At 33.5% G+C, this 20311-nt stretch overlaps 1 pseudogene; it reads right to left on the bottom strand.

Annotated features, from left to right (window-relative positions):
• Nucleotides 1-1122: 1122 nt before the first annotated feature.
• The window catches only part of LOC105749585, an 80741-nt pseudogene continuing 61552 nt past the window's right edge, over nucleotides 1123-20311 (bottom strand).

Genomic DNA, 20311 nt, shown 5'->3' with positions numbered 1-20311 from the left:
ATTCATAATTTTCCCTTTTTTCAGTCACATTATGTTATGGGTTGAAACAAGGATTCTTAAAAGGTGTTAAGGCAGTGAAATTGATAATACAATGGTTATCTAGTTTAGCATGGTGATTAATAGTTCTCCAGTTCAGTACATGAACTTAGTACTTAATATAGTTCTACAAGATTCACACCTATGATGATGTAATTATAATAGAGGATATAAGCTGGGACAAACAGCTTAACTTTCTCTTTGGGTCTTTGCTTGTATATATCTTGACAAATTTCTCCTCTTTTAAATTTCTTCTGAGATCATAGTAACTTTTGATGGCTAATTCTTTGTTTATCTTTTGCTCATTTGTCTGCTCATTTTTGACTTTATGCTTTTATTTAAGGAATAATCTTTGCATTTGATGTTCCAAACTTCTTATCCTGAGACTTGCTACTGGCTTGAACTGAATCTCAGTACTTAGCTGCTGGCTTGCACTGGAGAGAAGGCCTCCTTCCTGACTTGTATTGGTGCTAGCATCTTCTGCAGGCAAAGATATAGTCAGTTTTTCCTCTTTTTAAAATTTTTGATATTTACTTTTTATTTTTTGCTGTACAATGTGAAAATTTTATTTCTGCCTCACATTTTTCATATTTATCTAAATATTATGTAAATATATTCAGGACTTCACATTTAATTTTATTGTCTAGATCTTTACTATTTAAATTATTGACTGTATATAATGGAAACAGCACTCACATGGTATAAAGCATAATTTTACTTGGTGCGTCTTCTGCATTTACTAAAAGAAGTTGATGATATAATGTGTTCTTCAATTTTAGAGTAGTTTTAGTAGTAACAAACTTGAAGTCTAAAAGATTATTTTCATGAATTTTTTTAGTATACAAAAATTATTGTTTTCCTTAGGTAAATGTGAAATTACATTTTATAAAATTGTTTATAAAATGATGATTTTTTTAAACCATAAATTTTCATAACTGTATGCAAGATATCTATTAAAAACTATGAACCTAAATGTTAAAATCAAACTGGACAAAGAAATCTTCAAAACTGACTTTTTCAAAGTCCAAACTGAAAAAGCAAATCTCACCACAGAAGAAATTAAGACAACTTGGCAAAAAGCACTCACTACAAAATTTTAAGACAATTCAGGTGTTTTTTTTTTTAATTATTATTTTTTGATTCACTCAGCTATAGATTTCCTTTTTGATCAGTATGAATTGTAGATTTATTTTCAGATAAAGTATTGCTCATTTCCTCATATGTCTTGTTACTTATGTTATCTTGTTTCACTTCACACAAATAAACATCAATAGTTCCCTTTGATTTCTTTATATATACATTATACAGTCTTCTTTAGGAATTGCTACTTTGAACTTGATTTCTTTTGGAGCTTTGACTGCAATAACAATCTGCTTATGAAAATCTTGAATACTACAGATATCTTGATAAGTCACATATGCTAAGTTTTCATTTTCTTTGTCAAACAGCTGTTAAGCTTAATTATCTTATCTAAAGACTGTTCCATTGCTGTCAAATCATTAAGTTTATCACTTATCTTCTTTTGCTAGGATACTTTTGATTCAATACCACAAAGATCAAATCCAGTCCACTTAAAGTAATTCTTAGAACTTTTTTGATTGAGATTGTGTCCATCTAATTCAAAGGAATATACTCTTCATTTCCATACATCCAATATTGTTTCAACTTCATTTAAATCAAGAACCTCTAGAGCTCCTTGAGGCAAGGAGCCTTTACATAAACATAAATCTTTAGTTAATTTGATTAGAAAAAGGAAAGAGGAAAATCAAATTGTTAGTCTCAAAAATAAAAAGGGAGAACTTTCCACCAATGAAGAGGAAATTAGAACCATAATTAGGAGTCATTTTACCAAACTTTATGCCAATAAATTTGATAAACTGAGTGAAATTTAGGAATTCCTACAAAAATATAGATTGCCCAGATTAACAGAAGAAATAAATTACTTAAATATTCCCATTTAAGAAAAAGAAATAGAAGCTATTAATCAACTTCCTAAGAAAAAAATCACAAGGCCAGATAGATTTACATGTGAATTCTACCAAATGTTTAAAGAACAATTAACTCCAATACTAATGAGGTTCAGCTCCCCTCGATTCTTGTTCAGAAAGCCAAAAATGATGAGGTTTGGTGCAGAGCAGGGAGTTGTGGGAACCCCCTTTTGGTTGGTACAGGTCCTTTGTAAGTGAATTTATGAACCTGAAAAGTTAAACTGTCAAAAGAAGCTTATTATTAGAACTCAGAAGTCAGCTTTTGCAAGCTGACTTTCTTGGTGGCAAAGTCCTGAGATGTAAAGATGTAGCAGAGAAATCCTGAAAAAGAGTTAAATAGGGGTAGAGTCTTGTTGGGGAAATAGGTGAGAGAGATAAAGAGGAAGTAATGTTGAAAAGGGAATGTCTTTTCAGCAAGCAGAGGATTGCAGCTATGCCAAAGAGAGAGAGAGGTTCCTTGGCATGATTCCTGTTTTTGATCCTCTGTAAGGAAATGAGCTGAAGGAAATTTGTTATATGTGTAGCTCTTGGTGGGAGCTGGGAGCAATTTGAGTTGGAATCAGAATAGAGAATATTCTAACTGAATGAGTGTTCCTGAACTAATCTCCAACTCAATAGAGTTAGACAGAAATCTCAATATCCACCTCTGGATAAGAAGGAATGGTCCTAGACTCAACTAGTCCCACCCAAATAACAGAATGAAATCACTTTATCTTGATTCCCTGGGGTGGGGTTCTCAGGAGAGAGTTTCTCTGCTGTATGTAGCTTTCTTCAACAATGAGATGATTCAGACCAGTTTAGAGGACTGTGGGAACTGAGTGTGGTTCACAACATAGCATTCTCACTCTTTGTTATTGTTTGGTGGCATTTTATTTTCTTCATCATTTACTTTTTTGGCTTGATATGATTTTTCTTATACAGAAAGATCATTATATAAATATGTATGCATATGTTGGATGTAACATATATAAATATATATATATATATATATATATATAACATTTCTACCATGTTTATACTGACTATATGTCATATCTGACTACTTGCCATTTAGTGGAGTGGGATGGGAAAAGTGGGGGGGGATACAAGGTTTTACAAGGGCTAATGTTGCAGAATTATTTATGGATATGTTTTGAAATGTAAAAAGCTTTAATAAAAAAAAAATAAATCAACAGCCCCAATAGGAACACATTTGATGAGCTTTATCTATTTCTGAGTTAAATAGACCAAAAACACATTTTGATGAAGTTTTGCTATGTTTTGTGCTTCAGCAGGCTGTTCATGTGGACTTGTAGTTGGGGGATTTTCAGGCTTCAGATTCATTGCTGGCCCTCAGAATCCACAGCCGTGCCTAAGTCCCCATCCCTTGGGCAGCAGCATCCAAGGCTCCAGACATCATCTCAGTTACAGCAGCTCCTCCTCCTCCTCCTTCAGGTTAGACTCTAAAGTGGCCCCAGGGTTACCCAGCTTCTGTTTTTTTTTTTTTTAATTATTTAAAATGAGGGGCTTTATCAGGTTGCTTCTGAGGCCTCTTCAAATTCTAGATCATTGTACAATCTGGATAAGCTTATGAAAAGCTCCTTTAACTCATTCACCTTTGTCCTTCTTCTATTGAATGGTGTTTGGGAACCTTTATTTTATCCTCTTAGAGTCTTGCACTTTGAAAATTGTTAGACATCTCAATTGGATCAATGTGATTTCTTAATCTTCAGCTTGATAGTTTTAGTCTTAGATGGGAAACACATATGCCCCAAAGCGCTCATTTAGCCTTTGAGAGAATGACCTACCTATGAGAAGGGGAATGAGATGTGGAAGAAAGTTGACAGTCACAGAAAACTTCCAATAGGGAGGCTGAATAACCACTTTAGAGAGTCAGATGCTGTAGACAAGATTCATAGATAGAGACAAAGAGAAGTTAGCCAGCAGCAATAAACATCATTTTTGTTACATATTCCAGTAGCAACTCTGTATGGTGCCAGCAACAAGGCTGCTCTGAATAGGGAATTTCTATTTGCTGTGATAGAAGAGGGGATTTTCTCTTTTTAGAAGATGTAATTTCTGCTACAAAGTTTTAGAGATAAAAGTCTATCTCCCTCACTGTCCTAACACATACATAGTCATTTCCTGCCATTGGAATAAATGACTCATCTACTAAATATCCCCAGGAGAAACATTTAGGACAATAGGATCTTACTAGGACCACAACTAAGATAGAGTAGTAAGAGCTTTGCCCCAGGAAAAGTAAATTTATGTTTTGGTGATAATACTTATAAATTTTGTGTAATTCTTTAATTGCATATACTATTTTATTTGATTTTTACAAACAGAAATATAGTTAATATGGCATTTCCACCAGTAATGGTGAGAAGCTGAGCACTACAAAATTGACACTTTCAAATTTTGGTATGATACAAGCCTTTTTAGAGTTCCTTGGATAGCAAGGAGATCATCACCCAAAGTTAAGAAAATTAATTGAGACTATTCACTGGAAGAGCAAATATTAAAGATGAAACTTAAATAATTTGATCACATAATAAGATAATACTCATTGGAAAAGATCCTTCTTTTATGAAAAGATTGAAGGCAAAAAGAGAAGGGGTGAGTAAAAAATGAGATGAAAACAAACCTGATTTTGGAGACTACAGGAGTTAGTAAAAGATAAAAGGGTTTGATGTCTTATAGTCCATGGAATCACAAAGAATCGAAATGACTTAATGAATAAACAAAAACAACAAAAAAATTGATCTATACAGAAGCCTTGTGAGATAATTTGTCTACAATATTGTCTACACTTTGCAGATGAGGACTTTCTTTCTTTCTTTAAGATTGCAAAGCTAGAAAATGTCTTAGATAGGATTTGATGTCATTTCTCTGAATACGCGATCAGCATTCTATATATGGTTAATGCCTAACTGCTCTATTATAAATGTATTCTTTCAGTTAGAACTGAGCTTGGCACTAATTCCTTAGTGGAGACTTAGTAAAGACAGTACCTCAGGTCATTTCTTTAGAATTTGCACTCCATCCCTAATCACTTTGGCTTGAACATTTATTCTAAAGTGGCATTTTGAGGTACTGCACTGAACTTTGATTACTGAAGACATGGATTTATATCCCATCTGAGACCTGTAGTAAGTTTGAACCTCAGCACTGTTTATACTCTTTTAGACTCAGTTTGTTCATCAGCAAAATGCATACAACAATATGTTGCAACTGCAGAGGTGATGGTGAGTAGGCAGTTAAACTTTCAGAGCTCTGGGATGTTCTTAAAGACTAAATTGCAGCGCACATGATATCTACCTTGTAAGGGAAAGCGTCCTTGCCTAGGATCCTTTAGAACAAAGATGCCAAAAATCTAGATCTAAACCTTGTCCTATCTTCTTCCCAAAATAACTTACTTCACAAAGTTCTGTGGCTCAAATGGAATAATTCAAGTAAATACTAACAACATTGGTTGCCACACTATTGAATTTTCTATTATTATTGTTATTAAACATCTGTCTGGCAGCTCCTTATTGCCAAATAGTGCTTCTGATTATTCTTTCTATCCAGAAAGCCAGGATACCATTCAGACATCAGCACTTGACCAATATTCATATATCCCATAGGATTCAAGGTCAAAAATAACACAACACATGGGAAAGAGTGCTGCCTTTGTCATCAGAAAACACTAATTCAGATCTTGATTACTAGTATGACTCCCAGGAAGCAATAATCTTTGGGGGATTTAGTTTTCTCATTTCTAAAAAGAGAGAACTGGAGTAAATGCTTTTTAAGTTAGCAGACACACTGAATAGGGTGCTATATCTTTTGAGAAGAAGATCTGAATTTAAACTTTATATCAGAGATTTACCAGATGAGTGATCCTGGGCAAATAACTGAGCCTCAGTTTGCCTCAGTTTCTTCATCTATAAAATGGAGGTGATATTGGCATTTAAATCCTAGAGTTATTGTGAGGATAAAATTAGATATTTGTAAATCACTTTTCAAACCTTAAAGGGGGATATAATTGTTCACAATCATTATTTGAGTTTTGCTCTTACTCTATCTATAATCCTGTGACAAAAAAGGAAGGTCCCATAAAATGAAAATATTTATGTTACTTTTTCTTGTATAAAAGAAATGAGGAAAAAATAATGAATGCCCATTAGACAATGATGAAATGAATCACTGTTTTGGAATATATTATAATATTGTGTCTTGAATTATCATTTTCAGAAAATAGAAACACTGGAAAGATTTATGAATACATTCAGAATGAATTAGGTGAGTCCAACTTACATAAATACAAAGTAAATGTAAAGAACAGTGGAATTAATCTCAACAATACCTAATTATAATGACCAGTTTTGGTCTCTGGATAATGAGAAAAAGAAATGTACTATTCCCTTCACTTTGAGAGGTGGGTAACTATGGGTTTGGAATGCAACATACCCATTCAAAATTTTTTTTTGAGTAGTTTTGCTTAATTTCCCTTATTACAATGTATGTTTCACTGAGATTGATAATGTAAGGGGATTACATTTACCTAGAATATATTTCAATATTAGAGAAATATTCATAATAGATTTTTTTTTAAATAAAAGCTTTAGGTGAATGGAATTAAACTGAAGCAATGGAGGCCATCTTAACCCTCTTCAGAGACTGTCAGAGAAACTATTTTTCATGAGTCCAGTTTGTGATAACTTTTGGTTATTTAGAGATAATAATATTCAAAAAAATGCTTTTTTCCATTATGCTCTTCTCATTTCAAGTCCCTTTTTTTTTTCATTTCAAGTAATCTTCATAGTATAATGCCTTCTACAGCATTCACATAACCAGCACCTTGTTTTTTCCTCTATCCATGTTAGTCTTCCTTTTATTTAAGACCACACAACTGACTGCCTATATCTCATCTATCCAAACCCAAATTCCCTCCTTATCCAATTTTGTAACTATTGTCTTTTGACCATATAACCAACTTCTTTTTTTAGTTTTCATTTTGAAACTGCATGTTTAACCATATTATTCCTAGAAGACTGCAGTTATTTTCTATTTCAATGTTTTTTCCTAAAAAAAAAAAAAAAAAAAAAAAAAAAAAAAAAAAAAAAAAAACAGCACATGCTTCTGTTATGTAAAAAGAGGTGGGGGTAGTTGGTTGGATGGGTAGCACCTTTCCTCCTTAGATAACCTGTTAATGATCTGGGTGGTTCTTTCCAACTTCTATTCATTTTGAGCACCATTGGTGACAATATCTTTATTTCTGCCTAGTTCTCTTTTTAGTTACTGCCTTTCTGCCTTACCTGCATCTCCTCACTTTTACTGTCTATAATTAAACATTTTCATCTTCTGTTGTTGCCAAGACTTAATCCTCTGAAGACATTGCCAAAACCACAAAACTTGCCTGATTTCCTCTTTTCCCATGCTTCCTTTCACTCCATTTTCTCAGCATGTATATTCTATGGAATAACTTTTTTTATATCATGCTTTTAATTGAAAAATGGAATAGAATAGAATACTCCTGAAATGTACCAGATTTACAATTCTCAAAAATTAAGTGTCAGGTTAAAGCATTCTACAAAGGAGAATTATTTTTTCTTTAATCCATTCATTGGATTTCATTCTTACCCTTCTCCCTCCAATTATTTTAACACTCATTGGATCTTTGGATCTCTGCCTGTGGAGACTCTTACCTTTAATTCATGGTGTTTATTCTGTTTTGAATAATAATGACCTGAATATTATTTTTTAATATGAAATATGTCCTATAAATGAATCTAAGAAATTTTCTAATTATTTTGATCAGTGTGTCATTCCTTCCAGTCTTCCTGTTTGATGGCCCAAATTCTCTGTCTCTCTGTCTCTCTTTATATATCCTTCTTTCTCTGTCTCTGTCTTTTTTTTGTCCTTGTCTTCTGTTTCTGTCTTTCTCTGTCTCTATATCTCTGTCTGTCTGTCTCTCTCTTTCTGTATGTGTTTCTCTGTATCTGCATCTATCTATCTCGTTTTCTTTCTCTCTCTCAAATCAGTCTTTCTCTCTCTCCTTATGAAGTAAACATATTCACACTGAATCTCATAATAAGAAAGCTGTCTCTGATGACACACTCTTCATTAAAATCAGCAAACTCCATTCCATATCATACAGCAGGAGGTGTGATGTAGGTTTTATATTTAGCAAAGATGTTAAGCATAAAGGGGAAGAGTGGTGGTGGTGGAGAGAGGGAAAGGTTATTGAGGGGGAATAAAAATCCCAAGATTGTTCAGGGTTGGAGGGAACGTTGCCTGTGTTTTTTCCTATATATATCTGAATACAAAATTTACTCTGGGAAGAAGAAAAAAAACAAGGCTTAATCAGACAATTTTATTTGGTAAATACTTTTGTGGACAAAATTCAGATGGATGTTAAACAAAATAATTTGTGTTATTTTAGTGAAATCAAGCACTTGTTTTTCTAAGTAATTTCACATGCTGATTGTACCTATGATTTTATCACATCACAATTAAAGTGGAATAAGCTTTCATTTTTGAATTGATGTATTTTCTGTTTTCTATATTTATATAATGGTAACTGAACTTATACACAGTATTAAAATTTTCTCCATTTTATGTAACTGATGATTCCACATATAGATGGTGTTATGCTGGCAGGTGAAACAAAACACAGGTAAAACCTGTATTTTGTTGATGTTAATCAATAGGCCAAAATTAGTACAAATAACAGTAAATTAATCCATTATTTGTCACATCTCAGCTTCAGAGGCTGCATTGAGTGGACAATCATCTGCAAAAAAAAAAAAAAAAAAAAAAAATGCACTAATTCTACTTCCACTTTAGTCTTGGCTTGTAGCCTTTTAAAGTTAAATAATTAATAATGTACCATCAATATGGGAGCTGATTGGTTCCACATTTATCCTTTTTGGAGGTATCTGACAAAACTGTTATAATTCACATCATGCTACAAAACATGGGAACAAACACACAGCTTTGTTTCACTCCACTGATGGCTGTGAACGTATAAGAGCTTGGTAGGATACTTTCCTGGGATTTATACATTGATGATGAAGTGGATACACACATTGACAGACCTAGCTCAGTATTTCCTGAAGTTCTGAAGGAAAGTGTGGGAGAGAAGAGGGAATTAGTCTAGCTAAAAAGCTTAAGTTCTATAGAGATGTTGTTTTGACATTATTGTTGTATGCATGAGACTTGGACAGCATTTGAGAGCCTTGCCAGGAAACTGAATTGCTTCCATTTGAATTGTCTTAGGAAGATTGCGAAAAGCACCTGCTAGAAGAAAGGAATGGACAATGAGATTTTTCTTAAAGTAAATTTCCAAGAATTCAAAATCTATTGCAGAGAGCCCAACACCAATGGACTGGCCATGTTGTTCAAATGCCAGGCATATTTTTGCCTAAAAGACTATTTCATAGAAAACTCACACAGTGCAATTGAATACATGGTGGTCAGTAAAACCAATACAAGGACACTTTCCAGATCTCTTAAGAACTTTGAAATTTATTATGTTGCATGGGGACACTAGCTCAAGATGTCCAGCATAGGATGCCCTCATCTAAGAAGGCTGTATTATGTTAGCAAAGGAAAATTGATATAAGTGAAAAGAAATGTGAGATGTGGAAATTTAGAGAATCTGTCACAACTATTCGCATTGCCTAATTGTGCTTGAAATGTTGTGGAGCATGTTGTTTCCATTGGTTTGATCAACCATAGCTGGGCACATTATAACTTGACTCTAAAACAGTGATGTCATCACCAAGTATCAAATGTAATGGGGACAAACTAAAACCAGCTCCAATAAGGTCAGGTGTGAAACAAAGTTGCCCACTATCACCATTACTATTAAATATTGTATTAGAAATATTAACTTTGGCAAAAAGAGAAGAAAAAGATGGAAGAAATTAGAGTAGGTAATGAGGAAACTAAATTATCACTCTTGGCAGATGATATGATAGAATATTATTCTTAGAGAATCCTAGAGAATCAACTAAAAAAACTACTAGACATAATTCACAATTTTAGCAAAGTTACAGGATACAAAATAAATCATCAGCATTTTTATATATTACCCACAAAGTCCAGCAGCAAGAGAAACAAAGAGAAATTCCATTCAAAATAATGGTTAATAGTATAAAATATTTGGGAATCTATCTGCCAAGGTCAGGAACCATATGAACAGAACTACAAAACACTTTCCACACAAATAAAGTCAGATCTAATCAGTTGGAAAAGTGATCAGAGTATCAAGTGCTAATGGTTAGGCTAAGCAAAAATAATAAAAATGATAATACTACCTAACTTATTCTACTTATTTATTGTCATATCAAATAAACTCCCAAGAAATTATTTTAGAAATCTAGAAAAAAATAATAGCAAAGTTCATCTGGAAGAACAAAAAGTCAAGAATTTCAAGGGAACTGATTTAAAAAAATGCCAATGAAGATGACCTAGCTGTGCCAAATTTAAAATTATATTGTAAAACATCTGTCATCAAAACCATTTGATACTGGCTAAAAAATAGAATAGTTGATCAGTAGAATAGGTTAGGTTCACAGCCAAAATAGTCAAAAACTATAATAATATAGTATTTGTCAAACCAAAAGATGCCAGATTTTGGGATAAGAACTCACTATTTTACAAAAATTGCTGGGAAAATTGGAACCTAGTATGGCAGAAACTAAGCATTGATTCATACTTAACACTATATACCAAGATCCGATCTAAATGGGTTCATTATTTAGACATAAAGAGTAATATAAACAAATTAGGGAAACAAAACATAGGATAGTCTTAGATCTGTGGAGAAGAAAGGAATTTGTGTCCAAAGAACATCAAATAGATAATTTTGATTATATTAAGTTAAAAAGGTTTTCTACAATCAAAACTAATGCAAGCAAGATTAGAAGAGAACCAATAAATTGGGAAAATATTTTTAAACTTAACAGTTATAATAAAGGCCTCATTTTAAAAAATATATAGAGAACTGACTCAAATTTATGAGAATTCAATCCATTCTCCAATTGATAAATGATCAAAGGATATGAACAATTTTCAGATGAAGAAAATAAAACCATTTCTAGTCATATAAAAAGGTGCTCTAAATCACTATTGAACAGAAAATTTCAAATTAAGACTACTCTGAGATACCACTACATCTCTCTGATTGGATAAGATAACAGGAAAAGATAATGAAGGGTGGTTGTAGAAAAATTGGGAAACTAAGGCATTCTTGGTGGAATTGTGGATGTATTCAACCATTCTGGAGAGCAATTTGGAACTGTTCTCAAAAATTTATCAAACCATGTGTACATTTGATCCAGGAGTGTTTCTACTGGGTCTATATCCTGAAGAGATCCTAAAGGAGGGAAAGGGACCCACATGTGCAAAAATGTTTGTGGCAGCCTTTTTGAAGTGCCTAGAAACTGGAAACTGAGTGGATGCCCATCAGTTTGAGAATGACTAAATAAATTGTGGTATGCGAATTTTGTGGAATATTTTTCTATAAGAAATGATCAGGAAGATGATTTTAGAGAGGCCTGGAGTGATTTACATGAACTGATGCTAAGTGAAATGAGCAGAACCAAGAGATCATTATACAAGGCAATAGCAATATTATATGAAAATAAATTTTGATGCATGTGTCATATCAGCAATGGGATGATTGAGGCCAATTCTAATGATCTTTTGATGAAGAGAGTCATCTCTACCCAGAGAGATGACTATGGGAACTGAGGGTCGATTACAACAAAGCATTTCACTCTTTTTGTTGTTGTTTGCTTGCATTTTGTTTTCTTATTCATTTTTTCTCTTTGATTTGATTTTTCTTATACAATAAGATAATTATATAAATATGTGTTCATATATTGGATTTATTTTTTTCATTAAAGCTTTTTATTTACAAAACATATGCATAGGTAATTTTTCAACATTGACCCTTGCAAAACTTTCTGTTCCAAAATTTTTCCCTCCTTTCCCCACCCCCTCCTCTAGATGGCAGGTAGTCTAATACATGTTAAATATCTTAAAATTCTTGTTAAATCCAATACAAATATTGGATTTAACACACATTTTAACATATTAAAAAGTGATGTGATTTTGATATTCTTCAAGAATGAAGGATAACAACCAACCAAAAAACTAATATAAAAGAGAGGAAGTAATGTAGAATCCCTAGACAGCTGGACTTGGAGAAGGAATAATCTAGGTTCAAATCAATTCTCTGATCCACACACACACACACACACACACACACACACATACACACACACATATATATGCCATGTGACTCTTGGCAGCAAATGATTTGAACCCTTAGTACCCTAGGCAATTTTCTAAGAGTGTCAAAATCATAGAGAAAGTGGGAGAAAAACATTATTAGAAAGAAATTCCTTAAATGAATTTGCTAAGTCAACTAAAACACAGGTCTACAAAAGATACAGCTTAGAAAAGTTGATGAGCACAGTGTAATTAATGGTAAGACTTTGATTGACAGTCTAGTTATATGGAATGATAATCTCTCTGTTTCTCAAGCAACATATTACTAATTTAAGACAATTTTATAATATATTTACATTTTTATGTTTAGGATGCTAAGGAAAAATACTAAGAAAACAGCTACTTATTAAGCAAGTTTTAAAAGGGTTTTAATTTCATTTCAAGAACTTAATAAATGTAAGGGGTGGGTTTTATCCTGAAAAGTTCAATATAGAATTTAAAAATTATAATAACAATTTTGTAAAAACGTTGACAGGATAGAGGGACAAACAAAGACTATGTCTAAATGATACTAAAAACAAAAGCTGAAAATAAAAATAACATTACAACATTATCCATGTGATTGATTTTTTTTCTCTAATGTGACTGAGTCAGAAAGTGTTTAGAAATTATGTATACTGTGGGAAAAGTAGATAAAACCCCCCTCCCCTAAGCCTGTCTTCTGTTTTCTTGTTGTAAGTAAACTTAAGGGATAGCTGCTAAGATCTTATTCTTACCTCTTCTCAGAACTGAAAGACTTAGCAATTGAAGAGTGGAGGGCTCAAGAATGCTGAGAAAGTTCTCCTCCTCCCTGTCTGCTCTAATGGGCAGATATCTTTGATTTAGATGAGGCCTTCTATAGTCAGATTATTGTCACTTATCTATTTCGTATAGCTAACAATACCTTTTTTTCTAACAAGCTTTCTATTGTTTTTGTGTAACCACCTGTGTTTTAGGAATAGCCATCTTTTTATCTTTTTTTTTTTCCCACACTGCTACTTTGAATGATGTTTATTTAGTTTATGGATGCTGCCCTGGAAACCTATGTACACACTTATACATACATACATACATACATATATGTGTGTGTGTGTGTGTGTATAACTCTGTATAAAGATAGAGACAGAGAGACAGAGAGAGACAGAGACAGAGACAGAGAGAGATGTCTCATCTTGCTCAGGTAGGTTGATATCCATTTTGCTATCTGCCTCCACTAACGGGAAGAAAAATCAATTTGCTTTGTTCTTAATTGATGGCTTCCTGTTATTATTTGACCCTACCTCAAGTACACAGATTGGTGAGTGATGAACTGTTGGAATCCTAGTGTCAACTCAACTTGAAACAAGGTGAAAACTCAAGGGTGATGTCAGGGTCCTGCTGTTAACTCAATAGAATTGATACAGTGCTTGTTGGTTCACACCTTAGAGCAAATCCTTGCAGGGTGATGGGTTGCTAATACTGATAGACAATAATGTTTGTGTTCACACCTTTAGAGAGCTCATAGAAGCAAGAAATATTTAAATACTCATTGGAGTTCACACGGTTTAGTATGAGATATCCGAATTAACACCTCCCTTAACCCCTGCCTCCAGAAGGAGTTAACCTTTGGGAGATCATATATATGGAGGAAGCTCTTAGAGCTTAAAAGAATTTCTGTGGAATATTGACTGGGGTCAGAGAGGAGCACTCTGGGAGGAAGCCCACAAGCCCTCTCTTCGAGGCAAGAGAGATTCATTGCATCTTCCACCTTGGTGCTGGCTGGAGTTTGAAGGACAAACCTTTGGATTTGGAGACATTTGGAGCGAGCTCTTGGAACCAAGCAGAGAGATAGGCCTGAGCTAAAGGGGCTATATTGAAGGACAAAATAAAAGATCTGAACTTTTATCAGCTGGCTGCGATTTGGGGTGATTATTTACTTGAAACTGAAACTAAAGCTGTCTCCAGAAAACCTCCCCGAGAAACCTCTCCCCCAGAGAGAACTCTTATATTTTAAAGAAGAAAAAACACCAACAATGAACCTGTTAGGTCCTTGAAAAATTCCACTACAAAATATATCTTACTTGACTGAAAGAAATGTTTTACCTAAATATGGGAATAAAATGGGGTCTAAGAATCCCATCATTATTTCTGATTTTAGAAAACTTTCAACTGGACTACATTATTTTCTCCATTTTAAATGTTCTTAAAAAAGTAAAATGCTCTGTGCTAAATAAAAACTCATGTTTGTTGACTTCTGATATTATAAGAAACAAACAAATGTGGAATCCAAGTGTAAACAAGACTGACTTAAAACAAAGCAGTCAACTGTAAGTAGACCATATGACAAATAAAAAGATAACTACTAAGGAAACCTTCAGACTATGAAGTCCAAACGCAAGTAGTCTGCTTGAGCATATTGCTAGAGGAATAGACCATAAATCAAATGGTCCAGCATTGTTCCTAATCTGACTTCACCTAGAGGCAACATCAGATTGGTCATCAAGTCAGATCCTGAGGGAAAAAAATAGATTTTTCTATAGATACCACTTATAACAGAGAGACAACTAATATTTCTGAGATGTAGGACATAGAGGAAAGGCTGAAGAAATTGATTTAATCCTCACTGGAAAACAGTATACTTCATGATGACCTAATCAAGTTGTTAAAATTTGGAGGAGAGAGTAATAAAATTGATCCTTAGTTGATGTTCACATGGGCAAAATAATATAGTGGTTAAAAATCATAAACAGGCACAGAAGAGAATATAAAAATACAATGATGGGTAACAACAGGGAACTGGGAACAAGTTGCCGATAGATTCACAAAATATTTTACAAATCATCTTGCTAAGGAGCAAATTTCAAAAACAATATCCAGGACAATTTTAGAAAAGAAAATGAGATTCCATGTACTTAAATTAAACGTGGTGTCTCCAAGTAGAATCACACTGATCACTTGACAGAGAAATCTGGAATAGTCAAAAGATTACTAAATTTTTCCACTGATGTTTAAGTCAAGATATCTGAGTTCTAATCCTATCTAAGGATCTGGGAAAGTTTTGGAAAATCATTTAAAGTCTCTGGAACTCCATTTATTAATTTACAAAATTAAAGGGACTAAGGGGCATCTCTGATCGCTATCAGCTTAAATATATGATACAATGATCTTATGTAGGTAGCATTTGCACTAGGAAGGATATATTTTGGCATGGAAAGAGTGGTGGATTTAAGTTCATATAGACAAAAGTCAAGTCACCATTCTATTCACTTACAGTGTGATTATGGGAAAGGCCCATGACACTTGTGTTTTATAATATTTACATGGAAAATGAGAATGTTGGAAAGTTTCTTTGAGCTTTATACCTGTGATCTTTTGACTGCTGAAATTCATTATTTGCAATTTACTTTGTAATTCAAAAATATGAAAAAAGTAAACTGAAGTGATTAGAACTTATATTACATACATAAGGTCAAACAATAGAATTAAAGTTACTTATCCTTTATTTTGAAGAGGACTAATGACATCATGGAGTGAAGTATTGAACCCCTGAATGAAATGATTTTACATGAGGCAGAATTGCAAAAAGTCATCAGGTTTAAGCTCTCTTCCACAGTCATAAAAGTTCAGTTTCAAGGCAAATTCAGGTCAAGTGGTCATAATCCAGGCTGTGGTGGATGATGTTAGTCTTTTTGATGTCTGACAACTCTGAGCACTACAAGTATTCTACTTAGCCTCTTTATGGTCATTGGAAGAAATTGTCCGCATCTGTCCATTCTATCATGGGGAGTCTTCACTTGCTTGAGATGGACACGTGACTAACTTACCAACAAGTTTTAAGTTACCCTTAACTTTGTTTAGCTTGTCTGTCCCAATGGATTTCCTGGACTATGACTACTGCTTATGCTCCAGCTTCTTGGAACAACAGGTAAGAGTTGAGTGTCATGTAGATATCAAATGTGAATGAGCAATGCTGAAAAGAAACAAAGGAACACAGATTTAGAGCTGCTAAGAGATCAGTAGTCTAATATCATTATTTTATACATGAGAAATGCATTTCCAGAGAAGTAAACTACCCTCTCCAAGGTCACACAAGGAATAAAAAATGAGTCAGTTCCTCTGGGTATAAAATCCAGTGTTCTTTTTACTGCACCACCCTTCCTCTCAGATGAACCAATTGTTACATGGAAAATCTGGGAGAAAAGCATAAACTATTTCAAGTAATAATGAATGATGATCTCTTCTGGCACCGAATTATTGACAAGGAGCTTCTCTGAAGAATGAAGTTTCTTGACCTTCAACAATGAAATATTTCCACATCCTTTCAAAAATATCTACCTCATCAAGTGCCTGGCCCATAGCAAACACTTAATGAATGCTTTTTTGTTGATCTGACTACAAACACTAAGGCCTAAGGAAAAAAATCTGTACTGCTATTCAAACATTCTAGTTCATCTGAGCAACAGGACCCCAGTAACCAATTTTAATGTCCCAAGCTCAGGGTTTTTCCCTGGCAATGTGAAACAAGAAATATACCCAGACTTTTGGGACAGCAGATGTTTTTAACTGCAAACTAATGACCATCAACTTTATGTAGTACTTTTAGTCTACAGCTGAAATTGTGCCAAGTCTAAAAGATTGCATGGATAATCTTCTTCCCATATTTTCTATCTTTCTCCTTTTTTAATCTTGATTTTAGAGTAGTCAGCTAATCATCCACAGAACTAGCAGGGGACTCCTCAAATTGTTCAGTTTACAATATAAAGGAAGGGAAATTTACATTTCAGTTTAGTTCTAACTAGAATAATTGAGTATGCAGCCTCTTGATTCCTGTTCTTCAAAATGCACTATTCAAAAATATGCTGATCATCCATCAGTTTCTCCAGGGTCCCTGCAAATCATGGCTGCCATTTTTATCACATTATCTTGACATTTATAAAAATAATTTTTGTTACTTAACTTTTTTATTACTAAAGGTAGATCATAAGCTAGAAAGTTCCTCATAAGCCATCTAAACCATCTCTTTCACTTTACCTCTGAGAAAACTGAGACTGAGGAAGAATAACATATTTGCTGATGGTCACAAGAAATTATACAAAGTAGGAGTTGAACCCAGGGCCTCTGCTTCCATATTTTCAAGGTCTTTCCATTATGTCACAATTGTTTTCAAGGACAATTGTGAAACTGCTTTTAGCAAAGTATAATTATAAACTCTTTGAAAAAAGAATTTATCTGACTTTTATTTTTGTAACTTTAGATTCTAATATGCACCTTTTGAAATCAAATTCCAATTCAATTGAATAAGAGTCAAATGTTTTACCGCCCCCCCCCCAAAATAAAAATGACTTTTTTTCTTTTGGGGGGAAGGAAATTGGGATTAAGTGATTTCCCCAAGCTCACATAGTGAGTATATGTCTAGTGCTCAAGGCCAGATTCAATACAAGTCTGACTCTAGGGCTGGTGCTCTATTCACTAAACCATCTAGTTACTCCTGCAAATGATTTTTTAAAAACTGAAAAACTATGTGATTCTGAGAAAGACACTTTCCTTCTCTGACAATTCTGATTTCCACATCTTTAAAGTGAGATGGCTAAAGTCAATGACCTCTGTTTGTTTCTTGCTTTAAAATTATTGCTTTATGAACTTGTGTTCCTAACTGATCAAATCCTATGAAATACACATGAAACAAGGAAAAGATTAATGACACTTAAGTTGCTTAAGCCTATAATACCTAAACATAAATGAGCTTTGGGGAATTTCATCAATACTTTTGCAAAATTTCTATGACACCCCTTTTAGCTGAACACTTGTCTCTAATCTACAAATTTTTGAAGGTAGGCTGATATAGTTTTATCCTATTCAGAAAGAATTTTCTTTTACCAGATCAAATCTGCCTTTATTGATATGCACTATACATTTATTGGTGCTCTAAAGAAACTGATCAAATCAGGAAAAAAAATAAAGATCTGTACTTTCTAGAGTTTCTTCATTAGTAGTCATGTTATCTTGTGTCCCAAGAAAGACTGAGAGCCCTATATTAACTTAAAAGACGACTTTTCTGTTGAAGACAAAAACAGAGTATTTTTTTGATTGGTGTGACATTTCCCCACAGGTTAAATAAACACTCATTGGAACATTGTCCTGGTTTTTAACAAAAGAAAATTAAAAACATAAAATGAAATGCCCTATTAATATTCTTTCAAGGTCTAAGAAGAAATTCTTGAGGAGATTGACGGTCACTTTTCCCCAAGTCATTAATGGTTTGATAGTTTGTATTATAATACTAAAGAGTTTTCCCTTTTCAGGTGCTTATTCTGGGTGTACTCTGTGAGATTCCAAGGCCCTTTTAATCATTCTGTTCGCTTGTTATTTTTCACACACTACAAAGCTTTTGCTTTAGTAAGACAGCAGAGAATTGAGGCCATTTGAGAAATTACAGTGGAGATGATTTTAGGGAAAAGTATTAGTTAGAAGGAAATTTATAAGGAGAGAAACATTTCATGTGGATTCAGTGTAGCCTGCAATATAGAAGCTGTTTGTGCCTGGGATTTGGATAAATGACTAGAAAAGCAACCTGCAAGGGGGAAGCTAAATAAATAGAAAAGACCATCATAGACATTTGAATAAAAGATCAGAGACATTTAAAAATATTATAAGGCCAAGGTGACTCCTGAGGTATTTTAATCATAGAACTATACATCTGTGCATATCAAAGTCCATACTTGCATTTTACATGCTAATAAAGTCCATCACAGAGCAGCATGTTCCCTTTTTCTTCATCAGGTTATGTATATCTTGCAATAGATCACCTTTCTGGTACTAATAATATAAATTTAGGAAAGACACAACAGGTAGACAGAGAGACAGTCAGAGACAGAAAAACACACAGAGACAGAGACACAGAGAAAGATAAGAAACCCTTTTCAGAGTTTTTCACCCATGTTTGCTTTGGAATCCTCCTGTCACCCTGCCCTCACCTATGATGGGGGAAAAAGAAAGAGAGACAGAGAGAGGAGAGAGAGAGAGAGAGAGAGAGAGAGAGAGAGAGAGAGAGAGAGAGAATAGAGCTTTTAGCAGTATATCTGTCTTGACATTTTTTGAGAAAGGACAGTTTTGTGTTTCATTGATACAGAGTACCTGAAATGGAATGTGCAATGAGGAATAGATAATGTCTAAGACAATTAAAAATAGTTTAAAATTTAAATATTTTCCTTCCATAAAGCACATGCCAATTTTGAGAAAATATTAATTGATTATATTTAATGAATGCTCTTTGTAATGTTTCCGAATATAAAATAACTACCAAAAAAATTTTCCTTTTTTCTTCTAAGCAAAATACAAAGCTATTTTTGTGTTTTAATGAATACAAACAGTTGTTAAAATTGTTTATTCTGGCATTCAAGGACTTTCCCTTGTTTGTTCTCCACTACTTTGCTACTTTAATTCAACACACACTGCAATTTAGTCCACTTTGATTCATAACTATCTTCCACTGTCATCTTTCTCTTGCCTAACTCTGTACATTTATACTATCCTTTGTAAGAACCACATATTTGGCATCATGGGACTAGAGTTCAAATTCTACCTCTGCCATTTACTACTCCTTGTATAATTTTTCTCTTAAAAAATTAGTGTCATCATTGGTAAAATTAAAAGGAATGGGCCATATGGCCTCTAAGTTTCCTTTTAAAGTAGTTATATGATATGCCTCAAACTCTCTTCTTCCTTACTCTCTCATTTCTAATTATTGAAATCCTTTTTTTTTTCCTTCAATGCTTAAGATTCACACATATTTTAGTATGCTCAAGTATAAGAAATTCCCTATTCCTTAAACTTCTATTGAACTTTTTGCACTTTTATAATTAAATTCTACCTGTAATTTTCATCACTTGCATATCTTTTCCTTCTTTCTAGAAGCTTTTTTAGGGTGACAACTACACTATTTTAAACTACTTATTTTAACATTTCACCTCCTCCCAACAACTTACATTGAATAGATATTTAAGGAATGTTTGAATGACTTTTAAAGGTCCAAAGCATCAATTTTGGCACGCAATATGTAC

This window comes from Sarcophilus harrisii, chromosome 1, assembly GCF_902635505.1.
Source record: "Sarcophilus harrisii chromosome 1, mSarHar1.11, whole genome shotgun sequence".
NCBI lineage: Eukaryota > Metazoa > Chordata > Mammalia > Dasyuromorphia > Dasyuridae > Sarcophilus > Sarcophilus harrisii.
The sequence above is the reverse complement of the archived record's forward strand: the minus strand, read 5'-3'. Positions and strand labels throughout refer to the sequence as shown.